The 21,512-nt window shown below is 37.7% G+C and overlaps 1 protein-coding gene across 4 annotated transcripts in view; it reads right to left on the bottom strand.

Annotated features, from left to right (window-relative positions):
• The window catches only part of IGF1 (insulin like growth factor 1), a 60,529-nt gene that overhangs the window by 19,321 nt on the left and 19,696 nt on the right, over nt 1-21,512 (bottom strand). The window lies entirely within an intron of this gene.

The raw sequence follows: 21,512 nt of genomic DNA, 5'->3' as shown, positions 1-21,512 counted from the left end.
TGTTATTTCCTGGGCTTGTTTGTATGCAGCCCAGTTGGATGTGCAGTTGCCATGTTATGACTAACTAGAAATGAAGGAACAGTGAATTCACAAAAAAACACTGTAGTTTCTTACTTACTACATCTATTTTAAAATTCTGGTAGAATTTGGTTTCAGACAGTAAAATTCTGAAAAGGTTAAATGTTTTGTTTTGACAGTTTCAGCATTAAATGTTTCCATTTACAAAGTGATCCACAGTGGTTAAGAATCCAAAAATATGGAAAAAAGGAAAGAAAATTGCACCAAGATCCAAAAAATGAAGTAACTCAGTTCAGTCAGCTCTACCAATTTTTTTTCTTGCCTTTTTTTTCCCCTTCAGTTTTATCACTGAGACCAAAAAATCTGTTATTCACAGAGTTTGGCAGAAGTTTACGTTTTAAGAAATTACTCAAGCTAGATGAAGGATAAGGGTAGCAAAAAATATGAAAATTCCGTTTCTCTTTGGGAAATTATTGTCTCCGATGCTTATACAGCAAATTCTAAGTTAATATCCATGTACTTGTCCTGCAGTTGTCAGTTTGAAGACAACATTGCATTTTGGAATTGTCTGTGATTAAAACATATGTCCGCTCATGAAGAACCCTTGAGGCCTTAGTACATCCATAAATGAAAAGACCTCTAGTGGTAAAGTATGTCTAACGTTTTAGCCAGCAGTACAGTCAGCTAAGAAATAACTATCCCTATGAGCTTTTTAAACCCAGACAATAGGTTTTTAAACGTCTTTTCTTCCAGGGACTATAAATTAAACAAAAAGAAAAACATGCTTACTTAGTATATTGCAATCCACTGAGGGCCTCTATAGTGTACATTGCCTGCTAAATTATTCATTTCATAAGACTGAACAGAAAGGCAAGCCAGGAGTAGATTACAGTAATATTTTAATTTGCCTTTGTGTGTGTGTGTTGTTTTCTGTGTATCACTGAAAAGTATGATAAATATTAAGACACAGAGTTTTGGTGTGTTTTTTTTTTTTTCTAGGCTATTTTCACTCACTGAGTTATAATATAAAATATAAGCTATTCCCTGGAGATTTTTTGAAGTCTGTTAATCAGGTTATCTTAGCCTAATACTTGTAAAATTTATCAGTCAAGATAAAATGTGGAGTGTCATTACTGTAAGGGATACCCAGAGCTCTTCCACATTTTGTCTTGCTCCCATTTAAAACCTGGAAGGGCAAATTCTGTTCCTGGACATGCAGGTGTAACTCTTCCTGATAGATACAACTGAGCTGTAAGTACAAATGGTTGATTAGTTAACTTACTTTTCTCAGTCTGCCAATTTTTCATAAGCAAACACACTCTAAAAGCTTCTGTTCAAAAAATTTCCTTTAAATAGTGTTTCATAGCAGCTCGCAGGCATAGAGGTTTGGTTGTTTCCCTGGCTACTGCTAAGGATAAAATAAGGATGGACAGTTCATTGGTTAGTTTCATCTGGCTTATTGTGACTTTTCTACCTAGTTACCTATTAAAAAAAATACGCTATCAATCCAATAGAAGATTTCAGGATTAGTAGCAATTGAATTGTAGAATTGTTTAGGTTGGAAAAGACCTTTAAGATCATCAAGTCCGACCATTAACCTGGCACTGCCGAGTCCACCACTAAACCATGTCCCTCAGCACCACATCTACAGGTCTTTGAAATACCTCCAGGGATGGTGACTCAACCACTTCCCTGGGCAGCGTGTTCCAGTGCTTGACAACCTTTCAGTGAAGAAATTTTTCCTAATATCCAATCTAAACCTCCTCTGGCACAACTTGAGGCCATTTCCTCTTGTCCTTTCGCTTGCTACTTGGGAGAAGAGACTGTTTCAATATTTTGCACTTCTAAGAATCTTACAGATTTTAGCTCCTCATGACATTCATGCTAGGTAGATAATATTACCTCCAGGTGACAAAATTTAGAATCAATAGTATGAAATGTGTTGGCCAGGAACTTCCATGAGTTAACAACAGAATTTGATAGAAGAAATCTTCGTGCCATGAGTAGCAAGGCTATAAATGTCTTTATTGTGTAAAATCTGTTAGAAAAATAAGTGTCCTTGTTCTTTACTGAAGCCAATTATCTACTCTGTAGAGCACTTATTGGGGCATTTTTTTTTAGTGGTATGTTTTGGTCCGAATGGTCTTCTAAGGAGGACTAAGGACTGATAGTGGCATCTTTTGATATGTGAAGGAAACAGTCAAACAAATTATAAAGTTTGGAAGATCTCAAAATTTTGTTATTTAATATGTTTAACATTTAGATTTGTCATGATTAAAGCCAAAGATGAAATGGTTGGTAGGGGTGATTTTTTTTGAATAATCTTTCATCTCTCTTAACAATCAATAGTTCTTTCCAATTTGTCTGTGTTGAGCCTGTACTTATACAGCATTGCTTGTATTTTGGCATTTTAAATTTAGCTCAATTATATGATCTGATGCTTTCTTCTTTCCTTAATTATTTTTTACTCAAGACATCAGAAAAAACAGTGACATGCAATGGATTATATATCATTCTACCAGTTTATCAGTATCATTTCTTGTACGAAATTTTTGACTTTTTGGTAAATAGAGTCATTTCAACAGGAATATGTTTGATTTTTCTTTGGTGGTACATAAAGTAGAGGAACTAGAGCCATGTACTCTAACTTTTAATAACATCACTTATGTATTTGTGTATGATGTCTTCGCTATAAGTCGAGCAGGAACTCACACGTTGTTTTTTTGGCAGTTGGAAGTTGCCAATTCTGAGCTTTATTCTCATGGAGCCACTATCTTGTTGTGTGATTACATGGAAGTTATTTTACCCTTTGTATTCAACCATTTATAGATTTAACCATTTATGAAGTTGATAAAATATCTTGAAGCATTGCCTGCTTCATTTAGTTATCAGTAGGAACATTTCTCCTGCACTCTCATATGCATAAATAATTAATACAAATCCTGAATCCTGGAATTCAGCTGAAAATCTCAGTGTACTTCAAAATTATTTTTATTGTAGCCAGACCAAGGACATATATGAGTTGTTTTTCTTTCTATCAGAATAATAACTTTATGAAGGAGGCTATGATATCTTATAGCTCTTTAAAAAACCTGTATGTACATGTAACAAGTTTGGAATGGAATCACTAACACATCAGTGATGTGGTCAGCAATGGAACTTGACTGACTTATAAATACTCGTGTATTACATGGCATACTAAATGCTCATCCTTCATAAAAAGATAACAGTGCTGTGAAGTCAAATAGTTTTATATTTTTTCTTTCAAAGATTTTTTCCTTCAAAGATTTTTTCCTTCAAAGATTTTTCCCAACGTTTTTTGAAAGACCTAAGCAATCAAGTATACTTAAAATTCATGTGAAATAGAAAGTGGTATTACCTGAAGTGCTGTACAAAAGACAGAGCAGATAAATAGAAAAAAATAGGGAAAATGATTCTTTTTCAGTAATCATGATTGTGGACTCTGCTTTTGAGAAGCATCTGATGTCTAAATTAATTTTAAACCAATAAATTTTAAATTGCTGCTGACCTCCCGAGTGCTGCAGTATACAAAAGATGCTATCACAGACAAAGATGAGATAAAGAATTACAAGGAGACACTACCACTTCTACAGATTTTATCAGTATTTGGCTCATCTTCTTCTGGAGGGACTGCAGGATCAGATGGTCCCAGTTCATCAAGTTACCAACCTATGCACTTAGATCTAGGCAAATGTTCAAGCTCCCACACGGTCTGTTGGACTAAAGCACATATTCAACAGTAAGCACATGCCTGAGTGCTCTCCTACGTAGGAACTGACATAACTAAGCACTTAAGTTTTAATTTCTAGACCAAAATCCATATTAGTAAGTACGTCTGGTGATTCTGCACATTTAATACCAGTTTTCTGTTCCTTATTTTTTTTTATGATTTTGCTTTAAAATACTGACTGATCCTGGTGTGTCAGTATACTGGGCACCCATATAGTTCTTTCTCATCTTTCTGACACAATTGGAGTGCTGCCTTCCAGCTGTTATCAAAAAGTTCCTTATATTTACTTAACCTTCAAAGTGCTGCCTGTGGACATATAACAGTCCTAGGCATTCATTTTTGCTGATGTACACTGGTTTCCTTGGAGGTTTCTTTCCTTTTTTGTCAGTTGCTAGCTCGAAAGAGGTTTCATATCATGTAGGTCAAAGTTTACTTAATACAAGTTTTGGCTCTCATTTAATCGACTGTACCAAATATGTGAATGTTTCTTTCCATGTGCTACAAGCAGATAGAAAGTCTAGTCACACTGTTCTGAAGTCCCCTGAAAGCAGGCCAAGGTACAGAATTCCAAGAGTTAAACAGCTGGCTTCGGTACTAACAGTACTTCCCTTTAAATAATGCAAAGTCAGTGTAGTAATTCAGTAGGGCATTTTTACTCTTGATTTCTTCGTTCGCCCCTTTCCTTCCAAAATATCTCACTGGTGCTGCTATTGGTTTTGCTCTACTGATGGTTTCAATGTGAGAAGCACTGGTGAAGGTGGACTGTAGAAGTTTCAATTGTCAAACTATCTAGGGATTCTGTGGAGAATGATGGTGTAGCATTCATTTTAGGAAATTAAATGATTAATTAGCCGTTAATCCACAGATAAACACAAAGCTAATCTAGTCTTTAGAGGACTCTAGTTAAAACTGGGGTAATGTGTCCTGTAGCTCTTATGCGACTCTTTATATTTGCTGTACATAGCATCTTTTTTGGGCCAGCAATAGAACCCAAGAATGACATTTAGACTGTAATTCAGGAAAACATTATAAATCTGAAAAACAGTGAACTTATTCCTAACCTACTATTAGAGTGAATCTTCAGCTGTAAGTGCACCTTTTGGAGTAATGTGAAAGTCTATTGACCTATTAGTGTACTATAATCTTGTACTGAGAAACTCAAAACGTTTCTATCAAAACATCAGGGTAATATAATTTGTACAATTTTTAAGCATTGATAGCAATTTTGGGGTACCTCTGTGAGGGATCCTCCAAAGAAGTGCGGTGACAAACTTTTTTGCTCATTTACCACTGTTACCAGTTTGTGGCTTACAGTATCTGCATGTATGTAAGCGTACTATGACGCAGTAGTTCAGACAGAAATTTTCTGTGGCCTGAACAACCAGGTTGAGAGTCGGTGGTGTGCTGTATTACAATGTAGTAACCGAACAAGCACATCCTGTACGCTAGATCCAGACTGGGAGCTGGTGGTTGGAGTATTTTTGAGTTGCATGTACTGTCTGCCTTACAGTGGCACGGAAGACTAGGGATGCTGAGTTTGAGATTCACCTTACTCAGCTTTACTACCTGAAAATTAAGGATCTAGTTTAAGATGGTCAAGTCAACAAGCAGGTGTGTCTGGAGAGTGACTTATTCCTGTTTTGAATGTTCGAATGAAATGAATTGTCCTCTGAAAGAGCCCATGTTCTTTCATCGACTACAGAAGAAGATACTTGATCTAGTCTTTGAGTATACGCACAACTTCTAGGTAACTGAAGTCAAAGAAAATGAATTCCGTTGAAAGTGATTTGTCCTAAATCGCAAAATGTATGTCACTGGTGGAGTACAAAGCCATCCTCTTTTATTTCCATTTTTACAGTTAAATACAATGACACATATTATCCTAAAAAGCACACCAGCCAGTCTACTGTTTAATTATGTATCTCCATACCTCTTCAACTATGTTCTGTATATCAGGCTAGTATTCTTGTTTATTTTTGCATTATAAATGCATGCATATGCAAAATAAGAGATTGTTGATATCACTTTTCATCTCGTGATCTTAGACAAACAGTTTAATGTTAAATTGGTAATACTTCTTGAGGGTACTCTGGAATTTCTGATCTGTATTTGGAAAATTATGAGTCAATGTTCAATCAGCAGGAAATGCCTGTATTTTGATACTTCTATGAACTGTTAAAACAAACAAACAAACAAACAAACAGGCAAACAACAAATCTTGTGAACTGTTGTAAAGTCCCCTAACAGAAATACCTCAAGGTTTAAACATTGCAAAGTAGGCAATCTGATTTTCATGTAAATAAGTTGCATGCATTTTGAAGTTACAATATTTAATATTTAGCTTCCATTTTCCTTCGATGTTTTGTTAGTGCCAAAAAATAATTATGCTTAGACTGATTTTTGTTTGTATTCATCAAAATGAGCATATATTAGCATTCATAAATGCTCAATGAGTGAATGCTCTAGCTCTGAAGTCTAATTTAATATGCATGAGAATAGAGGATAAGCTTTATCAGTATGCACAAGTAAAATCTTTATGAAAGCATATGCATTTGTTAATATTGAGATATTGCACTACAGCTACTGCTTTGTGGAATCCTGGGTTGCATTAATTACTGAGTTTAAGGCAAGATGTTTGCTCATTGCTCTGAAATTCTAGGCGAGTAAGACTGGGAAAGCATAGGCACTCAGTTAGTACTAATCTATAAGAGAAATCTATCAAGACTTCACAGAGTGTTCTGTCTGAATAATTAAGATTTATAAACTTGACCTTACGAAAAAATGAAAACTCTTTGAGGTTTCAAATGGAGGGTAAAACAACTATTTCACTTCTTTAAGGTCAGTTATCCAACAAATGTAGATTTATTCCAAAAGGTGTCTTAATTTTTAATTTGTATCAATGTGTTTATTTAGTCTGCCACACAGTTGAAGAAGGTAACATTTTCCTCTAGAAATACGCTTTCAGAAGCATTTTTATTCTTCATTGTGTATTTAATTGGAAAAAAAAATATCCTCTTCCCCTAAACTTATTTCCAAAGCATAGCACTTGTAACAATTTCCTCTCACATATAGCTGCGCCGTACTCTGCCCTTTTTATGGCATGCTGCTTTGGAGGCCATTAAGTATACTAAGCATGTGATAGAGCCATTATGCTTCACACAGTAGTTCCTAAGCCAGTTGCAACGTGTGAAGAGAAAGACCTAGAGTTTTGTGAGTATTGCACTGGGATACAAAACGGAAATTTCAGAGTTTAGAATTCTTTTGAGGAAAAAAAATAGCAGAAAGAGTGGGAGACAATATAATGTATTATTTTACACCAATTCAGTGCTCTAGAGGGTGAAAACCTTGCCAACCTAGCACAATTTACAAGCCTACGTCAGATTCCAGGGCTGGAAAGTGCCAGATGCTGCCAAAAAATATATGCTTTGGCAAGGGAAATGCTTTGCTGGAAAGAAATTCACTGTTGCAAGAATAGCCAGGTTTATCGGGGTTTAGGACAAGATAATTAGAAACCAGTAGGTCATTGTTACATTTGAATATTGCCCCTTATAGTGCATCAAGAGGGACAGTGGTAATACAGTCATCCATCCATACTGAGAATATATTCTTTCCTCTTCTTGTATATGCTCTCACAGTAAATAATTACTGCTTACTCTTGTGTGTGATGGAAGGATGATCAATCATGACAGGAGCTTTCATACCCTTCTTATCCCATAGCCAATATAAAACTGCCTTTTATTTGGATTACCAAGTGAATAACAATGCAAAAACCATATCGGGGTGAAATCCTAGTATCACTGAAGTCCCTGGGAAATATTTTAGCGCACTCAGGATTATGTCCTGATGAATCAAGTGCCAGAAGCTACTTATAGATAACCTGATCCGAGGCCTATTAAAGTCAATGAAAAGACTTCTGTTGCCCTTAGTAGGCTTTGCATCAGGCTGATAATGAACAATCACTTGCTTTGTCTTCCAACCTTACAATTCAGTGAGTAAATACTATCTCAGTCGCATCTAGAAAGACTTGCAGGGAAGGGATGTGGTGTGATTCCTTGAAGGAGGTAAGAACAAAAGAATACTGATCTGCAGTGCGAAGCAGAATGACTGCTATGTGGTTAGTGCCACTGACCACGTAACAAGCAGGACATTGCTTTGTGCTGTGTAATCAAGATTTTTATCTCTATAGGTACTCTTTCTCAGCTGTATTCTGAGAAATGAAAGGACATAATAAATGACAAAGATGGTACCCTTGTTCCTGCATTTGGAATCACCATGTGGTTAGAGGCAGAAGGTGTGAATGGCTGTTGCATTAAATAAGTCCTGACTATCCAGGCGTGCACCTATTGACACACATTACAATTTTTATTTCTATTTATACAGCAGTAGCACTTACAGGAGGGTAAGCCGTTGAGGGCAGACCACTGTCATCTTATCTACTATAGAGGCAGACAATTTTCATTCCCTTATTAGAAACAAGTGTGACAATAGAAAAGAAAGCAGGAGGGTGAAAGAAGACAACAGCAAGGGCCTGGCTCACTTCTCACTTGCACTAGTTTTGTATTTGTCTAACGCAGTTAACTTCAGTGGTTTTACTCGAATGTGCTCTAAGCTCTAGAGTTACAAGCTCTGTTTAGTAAGATCTGGTATCATTGCCAAAGGCTTTGTCAGCAAGAAGCATCCAACCTTGTACAATGGTGCAGCAACAGAGCATAGGGAATAAACAAGATTCAGCTTTGTACCTGTGCAGTATTGTCTGAATCTTGTTTAGACTGTCAGTTATTGAACCTTTCTGTACAAGTCAGAATGACATTACTTTAATTACTTCAAAAATTACTTTAAACATGGTAAGATGACTTCATGCTTTTGATAAAAGTCCAGCATGTAGTTTTCTCACGGCCAGCATTTTAAATATGAATTATTTTCCAGAAAACTTATTTTCGGTTGTCTGCTACTTTTGGCATATCAGGGTACTTGTGAAGATCGACTTACAAGATTCCTGATTAGCAAGGACAAATTAACCACTACATTCAGAAAGGGAATTAAGACAGAAAGATTAAGAGACAGATTATTTTATCTTCACTGATGTTAAACAGTACTTTATCCTAAATTTAAACAGCTCTTTGTAGAGAAAGACAGTACTTAATTTTGAGTAATATTTATGGAATCTATCTCAATTATTTGTACAGGAGAAGGCTGTGACAGTGCCAGGAACTGAACCTACATCAAAATAAGCACCAGGCCAATACTTAAACCATATACCCGTCTTCCTTTAACCTTATTTTTGAGTCAGTAGGGCATGTAAAAATCTAATCTTGAAATGAAACATTCCTTTGAGGTCATGATGCTCCTGTTAAACTTGTCTAAAAAGAAGAAGTGAAACTTTCCAGTGGAGTACATAGTCATTAGGGAATGAGGATGAAGTCATTGGGATGAGAAAGGGACAGTGAATTGTGTCTGGAAACAAATCTAGAACTAAACCTAACTAAAATATACTGTCATGTCTGATTCGCCTTTCACTCACACTGGTTTTCTACCAGTTGTAGCTCCATTCTGTAGTGATTTAATACTGCAGTAGGAGCTAGGAGAATCAGTTCTAGTGGCAGCAACATAAAGAAAAAGAAGTCACTGCTGAATAATAAATGAAACTGCTCTTGTTCTCCTTGACCACCCAGCTCACCTTGTTATTACTGAAGACATGCAGGGGGATTATAAAGAAACACTGGTATAGTGCAGGCAGAAATTGGTTCCAGTATAACATCGTAAATACCAAACCTACAGTTTCTGTAGGATCGTTAAAAGCGCAAGTGCTTATAGGCAGTAAAATTGGTTTATGAAGTAAATAGGAAGTTATCCTTCTTTTGCAGGGCTGACGATGCCCTCCCCAGTCATAGTTTTTAAAAGGGAATGTGGTTTCTGAGTAAATTTTTTTAAGTTTTCACTTGCTAAGTTTCAATGACCTTTTCAGGGAAGTTCAAAGGTTTTATAAGTTCATTTCCATTTAAAGAGAAGTTTTTCTAAGTAACCAGAATTATTCCTTTCTTTTACTATTTCCTTTCCAAGTTGTTTAGACTTGATTAGTGACTGAAACCTCCGCATCAGTTAAAGATGTTATTCAATGCCTTCTCTTATTTGGCATTCTTGCTATCCTTTTGTTTCTCTAGGTTTGTTCTGTGGGTCATACAGGAATACTATAAACTTTAAAAGGGCTGTGGCAATGTTGAAGTTGATCTGGCTTTTAAATTACACCTGCTCACTGATTTCTTTGGAGCCAAAACTTTCTGCATCCACAATCACTTAAGCAGGGGAGTCTAGTTCAGCAGAAAAGAAGTAGGATGAATCGCTATGATTACAATGGCGTAGACTTTTTCGTTTATCTTATTGGTGTCCTAATGTGTATGCTTAATGGTGACTCTGGTGGCTCATGGCCTGGATGAGCATATGATCTGCTGGATCTGCTGGATCAAGCACTGGCTGGATGGGCAGTCCCAAAGAGTGGTGGTCAATGGAGTTAAATCCAGCTGGCAGCCAGTCACAAGTGGTGTCCCTCAGGTCTCAGTGTTGGGACCACTTCTGTTTAACATCTTTATTGATGACCTTGATAAGGACATAGAGTGTATCATCAGCAAGCTTGCAGATGACACGAAGCTAAGCAGGAGTGTTGATCTACATGAGGATAGGGAGGCTCTACAGAGACACTTGGATAGATTGGACCGATGGGCCAATGCTAACGGTATGAGCTTCAACAAGGCCAAGTGCCGGGTCCTGCACTTGGGCCACAACAACCCCACGCATCGCTACAGGCTTGGGGAAGTGTGGCTGGAGAGCTGCCTGGCAGAAAAGGACCTGGGGGTTCTAATTGACAAGCAGCTGAACATGAGCCAGCAGTGTGCCCAGGTGGCCAAGAGGGCCAATGGCATCCTGGCTTGTATTAGAAATAGTGTGACCAGCAGAAGTAGGGAGGTGATAGTCCCCCTGTACTCAGCACTGGTGAGGCCACACCTTGAGTATTGTGTCCAGTTCTGGGCACCTCAATATGAGAGAGATATCGAGGTGCTGGAGCGAGTGCAGAGGAGGGCAACGGAGCTGGTGAAGTGCCTGGAGAATAAATCTTATGAGGAGCGATTGAAGGAGCTGGGACTGTTTAGTTTGAGGAAGAGGAGGCTGAGGGGAGACCTCATCACTCTCTACAACTACTTCAAAGGACATTGTAGAGAGGCTGGTGCTGGTCTCTTCTCACAGGTAATTAACGATAGAACAAGAGGGAATGGGTTCAAGCTGCAGCAGAGTAGGTTTAGGCTGGACATTAAGAAAAAATTCTTCACGGAAAGAGTGGTTAGACAGTGGAATAGGCTACCCAGGGAGGTGGTGGAGTCACCATCCCTGAATGTGTTTAAGACTCATTTAGATGAGGTGTTAAGGGATATGGTGTAAGGGAGAACTTTATACAGTAGGGTTGATGGATGGACTTGGTGATCCCAAGGGTCTTTTCCAACCTAAATGATTCTATGATTCTATGATCCTATGTAAGTGATAACTCTGTTACATGTACTTCAGTTTACAAAATCATTCTTCTCAACACTGGGGCAGTATTTTTGCACATCATGACATCCACTTCACCAGGCTGAGCCGATCCCTGCTCAGGAGCTACGGTGGTTATAGGGGAAAAAAAAAAAAAGTATTGTGGGAAAATGAAAAAAATACTTGTTTTAAGCATACTTGGCCAGTGGAGGGCTTACATGGCATCACAGAAAATGAGAAAGTAGAACCAAATAATTCCTATGAAGTGCATTTCTAAAGAATCTCTTTTATTCCTTCATTGGTTATTAGAAATCACAGCCACTTTTAATTCTCGAGCCTTCAACACCTACCATTCAATTTTTATTCCTTTAAATGTTAATAAATCTCAAAGCCTGGAGGACTTTGAAGAAAGCTTTTGATCATTTGAAAGCACAGATACTGAGTTCTGTCTGAAGATATTTCTTGGACATAGGCATTAGTATTAAGGCCTTTTCAAATGTTTTTCTTTTGAGCCTTTAGATATTTAGTTCTGTAGTTACAAGTCAGTTAGCTGTATTTGAAATTAATAATCCAGTATTCAAATATGACATTAAGAATCAAGCTGTACAAAGGAAAATTATGTTCACGCATACTCTGTCGGTACCCAAATTTGACTTAATAAGGTCACAAATATTTTCAAATAAATATCCTTAAGTAGTTAATTTTAGTTAATCCTTCAATTAAAATTGATATTGATATACATAAACTGAATCAAATAGGATAGAAAACAATACTTCCACACAAAAAAAATCACCAAAACACCAAAATCCTTGTAACGTCTTCTGCTTTACTTCTTCTCTCTGATTTGATACGACTAGATGAATGGGCAAATGTTGAGGGGAGGTTAAGTCATTTTCAGATATTGTAGATGTGCAGTTAAAAATTGGGTTTTTCTAAGAACATATTCCAATTAACTTTGTCATTAGCCACTCAAATGTCATTAAAAAGTGGAATAATCTATACAATTTCCTCTGACTCTGCCTCCTAAAAGTGCTATTTGTGATAATACTTGCAACCTCCTGCACTTTTACTATTTATAGACTTTGAGTGTGTATGTAGATGTCAGCAGTACAGTATTTCTTTCTCTTAGTCCTTTTGTACCAAAACTTTTTAGGGTACTTTCCATTGAGAGTGATATTTGGATAAAATATAACTGTTGCTCTCACTGAACCTTTGGCCAAAATGTATACCAAATGAAAGTTTTCTGTGGTTTGGGAAAGTTGGATTTTTTTTCCCGTTGTTTTTCTTTTTGCATTCCTCTGAACTCCTCTTTGCTAGCCAGAAAAGGAGGTGCCAAAATAACCCAAGGAGGCTGTGCAGCCTGTCCGGAAGTGACATGTTCAGCAAGTTTAGTGAGAGTGGCTGTTCACATAAGATTTCCAGCATAAGGGCCTTAACCAGGGTGACACTAGTTTTGCAGAACTCATTTTCTCCGTTTGTGAGATTCAGAAAAGTTTCGTGTCAGCATCCAGGATAAAATCCTAACTGGAAGTAAAATGAAGTCACTTTTACAATTCTGTTTGTCTAAAATGGGTCTGAGTTTTCTCTTCTTTGCTTCTAAATGATTATCTAAACTGCATCTCTTGTGATTTTGCTTAATTATTTGCAATCTCTCCTCATCTGTCAGTTGCTTATGCCTCTCATGCATTACTTCTTGTCTTCTTCTAATATCACTTCATAACTTTTCTAATGAATTTCCTAAACTCATTCCAGCGTGCTAGGTATTCTTTGTTTATCCCTCTAGCAGTTAGACAGCAGGGCATTAAATAAGTTGTTATCAATTTAAACTTCATAATTGTTTTGACTTTCCATCCAGCATCATAAAACTGCTATGCAATCAACTGTGATCACTCTAAAGATTAAAAACACAAAAATAAACTATTGCATATGGTTTTCTCTATACAACTTCAGAACAATATTGGTTTTAGACCAGGTAAATTTAACATATATTTCATTTAGAATTAGTGACAATAAAATACAATCAACATAAGCATCATCATAAGCTGTTTTTCTCTAATCTTAGTGATACCAATCATAAACCAAAAGTTTTGATGCAGCAAATAGCTGCATATTATTGACCTGTGTGGGACTGAATCTCTAATTTTCTCTCTTTATGTGTCTGTCTCTCTACATGCATAACTGTGGTCTTTTGCCAACAGCTACTATGCAGTGTCTTCATAGAATAATACAGGTACCATAGGGGCATATGCTGCCTCTCCAGTGGCTTTTTGTGTCTTCTACTGTATATATATTATGGGAATATTACATGAATTAAACCCCATAGTGATATATATAGGGTTTTTTTTCTATATCATACAAGATAAAGAGGTCAAGCTGTTGTAATGAAGTTGCATCACTAGCAAATAGGTCTGAGCACTGGAATTTCCTGGTATTATTTATATTATAGAGCAAACTGGCTACACCTCTGAAAGATTTGAGTGATCAGCACATAATAGATAAAATTTACCCTAGTACACAGGGTCTACAAAAGGGTTTCTGTCCTGTAAATGCTTTTTATCAATTGTTCTTATCCTCAAGGTGTAGTGAAAAATTTAAATATTTAGCTGACAGGGCCTGCAGTTTATTTCTGCATCATTCTCGAGATTTTGGATTCCTTTTTCAATTAAGACTGGTTTTATGGCCAGTGACACATTAGCCTTAAAATCACGTTATCTGTAACACCCATTAAGACCAGCTGTAAGTATATATACCTTTTTTCCTTCAGTGTTGAGATCCAGGAGGTTTTAGAATGGTTGCAACTTCTGGACAGTGTGTGTTGCTGGAGACTGACAGTGGCATTGCTGTCATTGTTTTGCTGCTTCACTTGTGTGCAAAATATGGGCGGTAGATTCGGTTTCTTTTTTACACTAGAGGGCTCCTTCACACTTGGTTAGCAGCGTGGCAGCGCCTACAAGTCAGAGCAGTGGAAACATGCTGCAGTGTAAGGGTATGTCCGCACTATTGGACGCAACAGCCTCGCCGTGTGTTTGCTTCACCGATGTTCCTTCTGCGTATCACGATATTGTCGCCTCATGAGCAGTATCAGAGAGGCTTGTGACCATTTTCCCTCCTTCTTACCACATAATGTGGGAAGAGCAGAAACCCTATGGAACTATTGCTGAGCAAAGAGAAGTTTAGATTCCCTCCCTGTTCGGTTTATAGATACACATGAGAATGGTAAATGCTGTCATCGAGCCTGCTGGCAAACTGGAAATCTTACCTTGAATGTTTCCTAAAATTATGGTCACTAGGTAAGATTTTTGGAGGCTATTGAAAATCGCGTTGGCTTGTCTTTCTGCTGTTGGAGCGTCTGAGTTAATTTCAGCAGTGGGACCAGGATTTTTACAGGTTGAAGAAAATGCTTATGCTAGCTCTGCATGCTGCAGTAGTTTTTCCTGTCAGTACTTGGATCGTGGATTACAGTGACTGAAATAACAGACAAGAACTAGAAAGTGAGAAGAAAGCTTGTTGGAGGAAGGTACCCCCATGTGACAACTCTTCTTGATGTTTTTTAGACTAGAATTTTAGATAATTTTGACCTGTAAATACAGTTCTGGAATTTGAAAAACAAGTTGGCAGACAAGATGTGCAAATCAGGAAGTAAAACACTTCTCAAATATGTGTCCTGTACTCTGTCCTTTGGCCTCTTTTCTGCATTACGTATAGTTTTCTTAATTGCCTATACAGAAATTTTTTAGTATTAATCAGGCTAGGCTTTCTTCATTTCTAGTTTAGATGAAGTATTATGGTAGAAAACCAGGAAATTTACAGATAAAATAGTTGTGTGCTGCAGCTTAGTAATCTTTTAAGTTTCTAAAATAACTGAACTGTATTCAGTGCAAGAGGTTCTGTAGCACACAGTGCTGTCCATTCAAGTAACGATATCAGAAATAGTCCCCGAAACACTGAGTTATATTGATATTTTAAAATATTGCTACTGATCCCTCCAGCTTAAGCACTTAAGCCCTACCCTGCTCTTTGTCAGCTTCATGCTTGGGAAATGTCAGTGGAGTGACAGCTGGTGGAGTGAAGGCAAAGAGCAGAGAGGGAGCATTGAAAAACGCTTGGAACATGTTGTTGTATTGTAGGGAGAAAAGATACTAGAAATATAGAAAAGAATATACGGTGTTTAAAATCCACGACATATTCCATCCTGCGCAAAAGACTGTTTAGTATTGGTTGTAATTAAACTTATGTGCATGATGAGCAGTGTATTTATCAGAACTCCTTGCCATTCTTCAATAATGCAGCAACAAGGAAGATTATCCTTCCCCCTACTCCGGGATGACGTCATTGTACTGATAAGTAGGACTTAGGAAAGGTTTATGTTCTTAGCACTAGAATTAAAGAATATAATACTCCTTTTAAGGTAGTAATTTCTGGCACTACTAATTTTCGATGTTTATCTTGCAAGATCATTAGGAAATTCAGAAATCATTTCTCTGGTTTGAGAGAAAGAGAGTGGGGTGATCTAAGGATAAATAAGCTGCCTGCTGCAGTGTTCCTCTACCACTGTATCACATCTGGCAAGTATCTACAAGGTCTTTCAAAGTGATACACTGTGAAATTGCTAAGAAATGCAGTCTTTAAAAATTCAAACATATTGTTAACATTTTAGTGTTGAAGCTGTTAGTAATTATTGAGTACTGTATTTGTTTCCTAATAGAACAGACGTTCTTAATTTATTATTTCACATTGTAAATTTTCACATTAGACACCATACTGGCTCAAGATAAAATATCAGTGATAGGACACTTGTTCTTTCTTTTTGTTCAGAAGAAACCAGACATTATTGCACCATGTTCTGTATCTTTTTCAGATTCTTTTTGACTCATTTCCTTACAGAAATTGCTGAAACCTCTCCAAAGTTCTTCATGGACCATTCATTCATTATTGTCTCAGTGCTTTGGCGCAATTATATAAAGTCATATTTAGTGGATGTAGAAGAAGAAAGATTAAGAGTTAGGTCTTCTGGATGGGCTATATGGCATCTGGTATAGCTCAAGCTGGAATCAGTGAGGGGCAGCCCAATCCCTAAAGAACAATTCATCCTGTTTCATTGCACAAAGTGCATATAAGTGTTTGAAAATTAAATACTTCTACAAAAGCAAACTAAATATCCTGTAACACTATCATCAACTGAGCAGCAGAACACAAAGTTTGGTAATAATACATATAAATTATGGTTATTTGGCACCATAATATTGCCATTGACACTAATTGTTGGAGCAGGTAACACCACCTAAACTTCAGATTGCCTGACACTTTCTAATATTAATCTCTGCCTTAACGTTGTTATAACTTCACCAATCCTTAACTGTCTGAGTTTCAGGTTTTGTGCATTGAGCATCTTTGATAAGTTTTTGAGGTTTTTTGTTTTCTTCTTGTGAAGGAATGGGAGAGAGAAAGGTGCAGCTAAAACTATTGAGTAATTTCTAACAATAAGATTAGAAGCCACATGGGTTTGCCCCTATTAAAACACAATCCTCTCTTCTCTGAAGTGTATGGCTGTTTTATTGAATAACCCTTGTGCTTCTGTGAGGAGGCAAAAAGGAAATTGCCTTTGTTCAGACAAGTGCACTTTTGTCCTCCATGTGGAAATTCACCTAAAAATTGCAAATTTTCAAGGTTCTGAGGTATTTATCAGTAAAGGTAGGTATAGGTAATTACCAGTACGGTATTAGTATTTATCAGTTCAGTTCTCTGACGAGTTGGGCATTTTTCTTTTTACAACCCCCCCATGATAATTTCAAGGAGCCGTCATCTGGCAACTCTTCTGCTCTTTAGAATGGCTGCTATCATTTGTTACTGCTGCCGTAATGGAACCTGCTGGCCGATATCGACATTTCCCCATCTGAACACTGAGGTGAAGTTTCTCTTAAAAACGTATTTTTTTGGACTCTGCTGAGATTGAAGTTAACCAAATGTGGTTAGGGGATCTGGTGTGAGTATTTCTGTAGAGATGCTCCTCTTCACAGTCCGCGCTAACCAGGACTGCAAGATTGATACTTCTGTAGCTATCCACTGACATGCAATTGCTAGTACACAGTGCAGTCACTCCCCAACCCAGAGCTGGTAAGAAAAATTGGATGCAGTTGCATGTGCTGTGCGTTTGTGAGAGGAGAACTGTCCTTGAAACCTGGTTCAAAGATGATTCACCCTCAAAGGAATCAAAGTCCTAGTTCAGGTAAGGTAGCTGCCAAATACAGAACTTTATTAGCAACTTTTAAAGGCTCCTCTGTCTTAAATTATATTTTCTTTTGATTCATTATTTTTACCTCTTTCCAAATGAAATTTTTCTGCTTTCTCTTACTGCTAGGTCTTGCCTTCTTTTCTTCTGCATACAATTCTGGTGTATAATGACTCTTTTTCAAAAAAATATACTAGATTAATGACACCTTTAAATTAATGATGGGTATCTCAAAGCTCAGACTAAGGGATTTTTTTTTCTATTGTTCCTGCCTTAACAATACTGGAAACTTTTCTACAAAGTTTCTATTTGAAAGAGTGAAACTTTTCTCAACTGATTTTACCAAATCAAAATTACTTAGTGATTCTGAAAAATAGTACCTTCACAATTCATTAACACAGTATTGACCCAGAACTGAGAGATATCCTACCTGCAGGGAAGTCACTGACTTCAGGGAAGTTAACCTCATGGGAATATTGATAGAAAGCAGGCTAGAAAAAGAGCATGCAAGGCAAGTGCGCCCTTCTCTGAGGCGAATCTTTTGATTTATTGCCTCATCTCTGTGTTAGCATTGGCAGAGTGTTGTGGAGAGTGAAAAGAAATTGCTTACTAAGCTCTATCACTTTACTGAGAGGATGCGAGGGAAAGTGGTGTGAAAAGTGGAATGTGTGGGGAATTAGAGTGAGAGCGCAGTGTTTTGTTGCTGGCAGATGTCTTATGGGCTTTACCGTTTTACTGGGGTGGTACAATTCAGTTGTTATGACACATCCAGGAAGAAAAACAGAAAACACGAGCTTGGAGAAAATTAAATGATGATGACTCAGAATTTACACCCCAAACTAAAATGAAGATTGAAACACTGCACCAATTTGTTCAGCGGAGGAATCTGAAGCACACATGAAGAAATGAGCTTCCGATTCATTGAAGCTTTGCACTGATCTTCAGATGAAGAGGGTAATATTATAAAGCTAGTGTCAAGGTGAAAAGCAAGGATGATTACAGATAAACTGCAAGCTGAGCTTATATTTTTGCTGCCATCCTCTTTTCAAAATATTCTTTTTGTTCAGCGTGTAGTCAGCCCCACATCTGCTTCTGCTGAAATCCAAGGAAAAGTGTTTCAGTGCCTAGAAGTGTTATTGTTTGACTCCTTTGGCTCGGAGAATGAGTCTCAAGTAACCTATGAACTCTGTGCCATATACTTGCAGTAAGCAGAGGGCCTGCTGGGGTGATCTACTTAACTTGCCATTAAGTTTTATGTAACTGTTATAGTATTGTTTAAAAATGGCTTGAGGGATTCTCTGCAGTAATATGGCATACATTAACTTCTAGTTTGAAAGTAGTAGCCAATTTTTATCCCTTATATAAACAGATCTATTTTTATTGTATTTACTGAACTGTCTTCCTTAGTCTGATAGACTATTACCTATAATTTATCATCCTTACTGAAATGTGGCATTTTGCTTAAAACTTTAACCCTTCCAGTGGTTGAGTTATATATGGATGAGCCTCTAAAAAATAGTATTTGGATGGATCTGAATGGTTACCTGAATCGGGGGATTTCAAAAGCATTTAAAAGGTGAATAAATATCATTGCCTCATTTTCACACATGGTGAAAGTAAGACAAATACAGATAAAATTGGTTTGTTCAAGGTTATGTAAGCTAGTTAGTCCCAGAACTAGAAATAGCCATAGCCCTCCCAGCTGCTTTATTCTTTATCCATTGCCTACCTACAGAAGCACTTGGTCTGTCCTCTGAAATATAAAAGGTTAGAGAGAATTTACACCAATTAGGCTTCTCGTATTCAGAAGTCTGGATTCATGGATTGCACAGAAAGGGACCGTGTTAGCCATAATTGTGTGCTGCTGGACTCATGCATTTCAATATCTCACCATTTCTTTCTCTGGTGTAAAATTAATAAACAAATTTTCTGTACATATAAGAAATTGGTTAGCAACACGATCATCTTACGCAGCACGTATGCTCTTGGGTCAGGGCGATCCCTGGTATCAGTACAGCCTGGAGGATGAAGGGATTGAGAGGAGCCCTGAGGAGAAGGTCTTGGGGGAACTGGTGGATGAAAGGCTCTGGTGAGACCCCACCTGGAGTACTGTGTCCAGCTCTGGAGCCCCCAGCACAAGAAAGACATGCATCTGTTGCAGCGAGTCCAGAGGAGGGCCGTAGAATGATCAGAGGGCCAGAGCACCTCTCCTGTGAGGACAGGCTGAGAGAGTTGGGGTTGTTCAGCCTGGAGAAGAGAAGGCTCCAGGGAGACCTTATAGCGGCCTGTCAGTACTTAAAGGGGGCCTATAAGAAAGATGGGGACAAATTTTTTAGCAGGGCCTGTAGTGATAGAACATGGCATAATGGTTTTAAACCAAAAGAGGGTAGATTTAGGTTAGATATAAGGAAGAAGCTTTTTACAGTGAGAGTGATGAAAAACTGGTACAGGTTGCCCAGAGAGGTGGTAGATGCCCCATCCCTGAAATGTTCAAGGTCAGGTTGGACAGGACTTTGATCAACCTGATCTAGTTGAAGATGTCCCTGCTTATTGCAGGGGGATTAGAACTAGATGGCCTTTAAAGGTCCCTTCCGACCCAAACTATTCTATGATTCTATATCAAGAAATCAAGTGGCTGTGAGTTTGACACTGGAAGTAATCTTTGCACAGATTTCTTGTGCACTTCAAGTAGCAGTTATATTGCCAAGTCTTGAAAGAAAAGATGGTGGTCTCGTTATTTGTTACCAGAGAAATTCAGGTCCTTTTATCTTTGCTAAAGAAGCTGTAATTCAGTCTACCCCAGATGATGGTGTTGTATGGGGCATATCATCCCTTAGCTTGTTGGAGCATAGATTCAAAACTCATTGAATAGTATGCAGCCTACGGGGTATAATAAGCCTTTATTTCATATTTTTATGCATCATAAAAACCGTGTGAGTTGTCTCGTCATTGGATCATCAAGAGGGGAATGGCTACATTATACCGCTGCTGATGACTGCGGTCACATAAAGGGACAATGAGTCCAACATAGTGCCTCTGATGTACAGCTCCAATATACTGATATTCTCAAAGGGCGGCAGGTAACAGACAACACCAGATACTCCCTATCACAAGTCACTTGAGGCAAAGGGTACATGTCATTCCCTTTACTAGTACCTGGCAATATTGAATTCTGTTTATCACCAGTGACTTGGCAACAAGAACTATTCCTGGTCAATGCTTTGCTGCTGCCCTGCACAGCAGCTGCTCTGGAATTTCTGCATCTCGCAAGAATGAGGCAATTTCTGTTGCTCCAGTGAGAGCAGAAAGAGGCTAATGATTCTTTGGATGGGTGCTTAGTTTTGAAGAAAAGGAGAGGCGGACTACATTCCCATTTTCTGTTACATGCTGTTCTCCATCACTTGTAGTTGTCAGACCTAACCTATACTAAGTTAACTTGGACTGACGCATAAACCGCTTGCTCAGCAATTTGGGAGTACTATGCTATTTATTGACTGTATACATTTAGGTGCATCATGGTCCCTTTGTAATGCAAAAGCTCATGTTTGTTGTTGTCCATTGAAATGATGAGGATTAGCTCTTTTACCAGATTATATCACTATGACTTATATTGGCAATGAAACCTGTTCTTACTGTATCTGTTGCCTGAATCCAAGCTTCCAGTGTTAACATTGGCTTAAGAAGCTTTACATTTTCTTTTCCCCGTATAAAAAAAATATGAAGAGCTCACATTTCAAAATAAATCTCCTGAATTGTACTTCATTTAACATCTGACACAGTTGAGATTTTAAGCCGCCGAATGCACATACAATGCATTTTTTAAAGTGACATTGCTATGGTTATGAGTTACACAACAACATGATGTCAGCCCTCTGATTGGTGTCATGGTATTTAGCAATGCCACTTGGACAGGAATGTTCACACACAGAAGCCTGTCCAACAGTTCTAAGAATTTTATATCTTTTGAAGTACTCAATATATTTCTTTATGTGTTGA

Source organism: Larus michahellis, chromosome 1 (genome assembly GCF_964199755.1).
Source record: "Larus michahellis chromosome 1, bLarMic1.1, whole genome shotgun sequence".
In the NCBI taxonomy this organism is placed as follows: Eukaryota; Metazoa; Chordata; class Aves; order Charadriiformes; family Laridae; genus Larus; species Larus michahellis.
The sequence above is the reverse complement of the archived record's forward strand: the minus strand, read 5'-3'. Positions and strand labels throughout refer to the sequence as shown.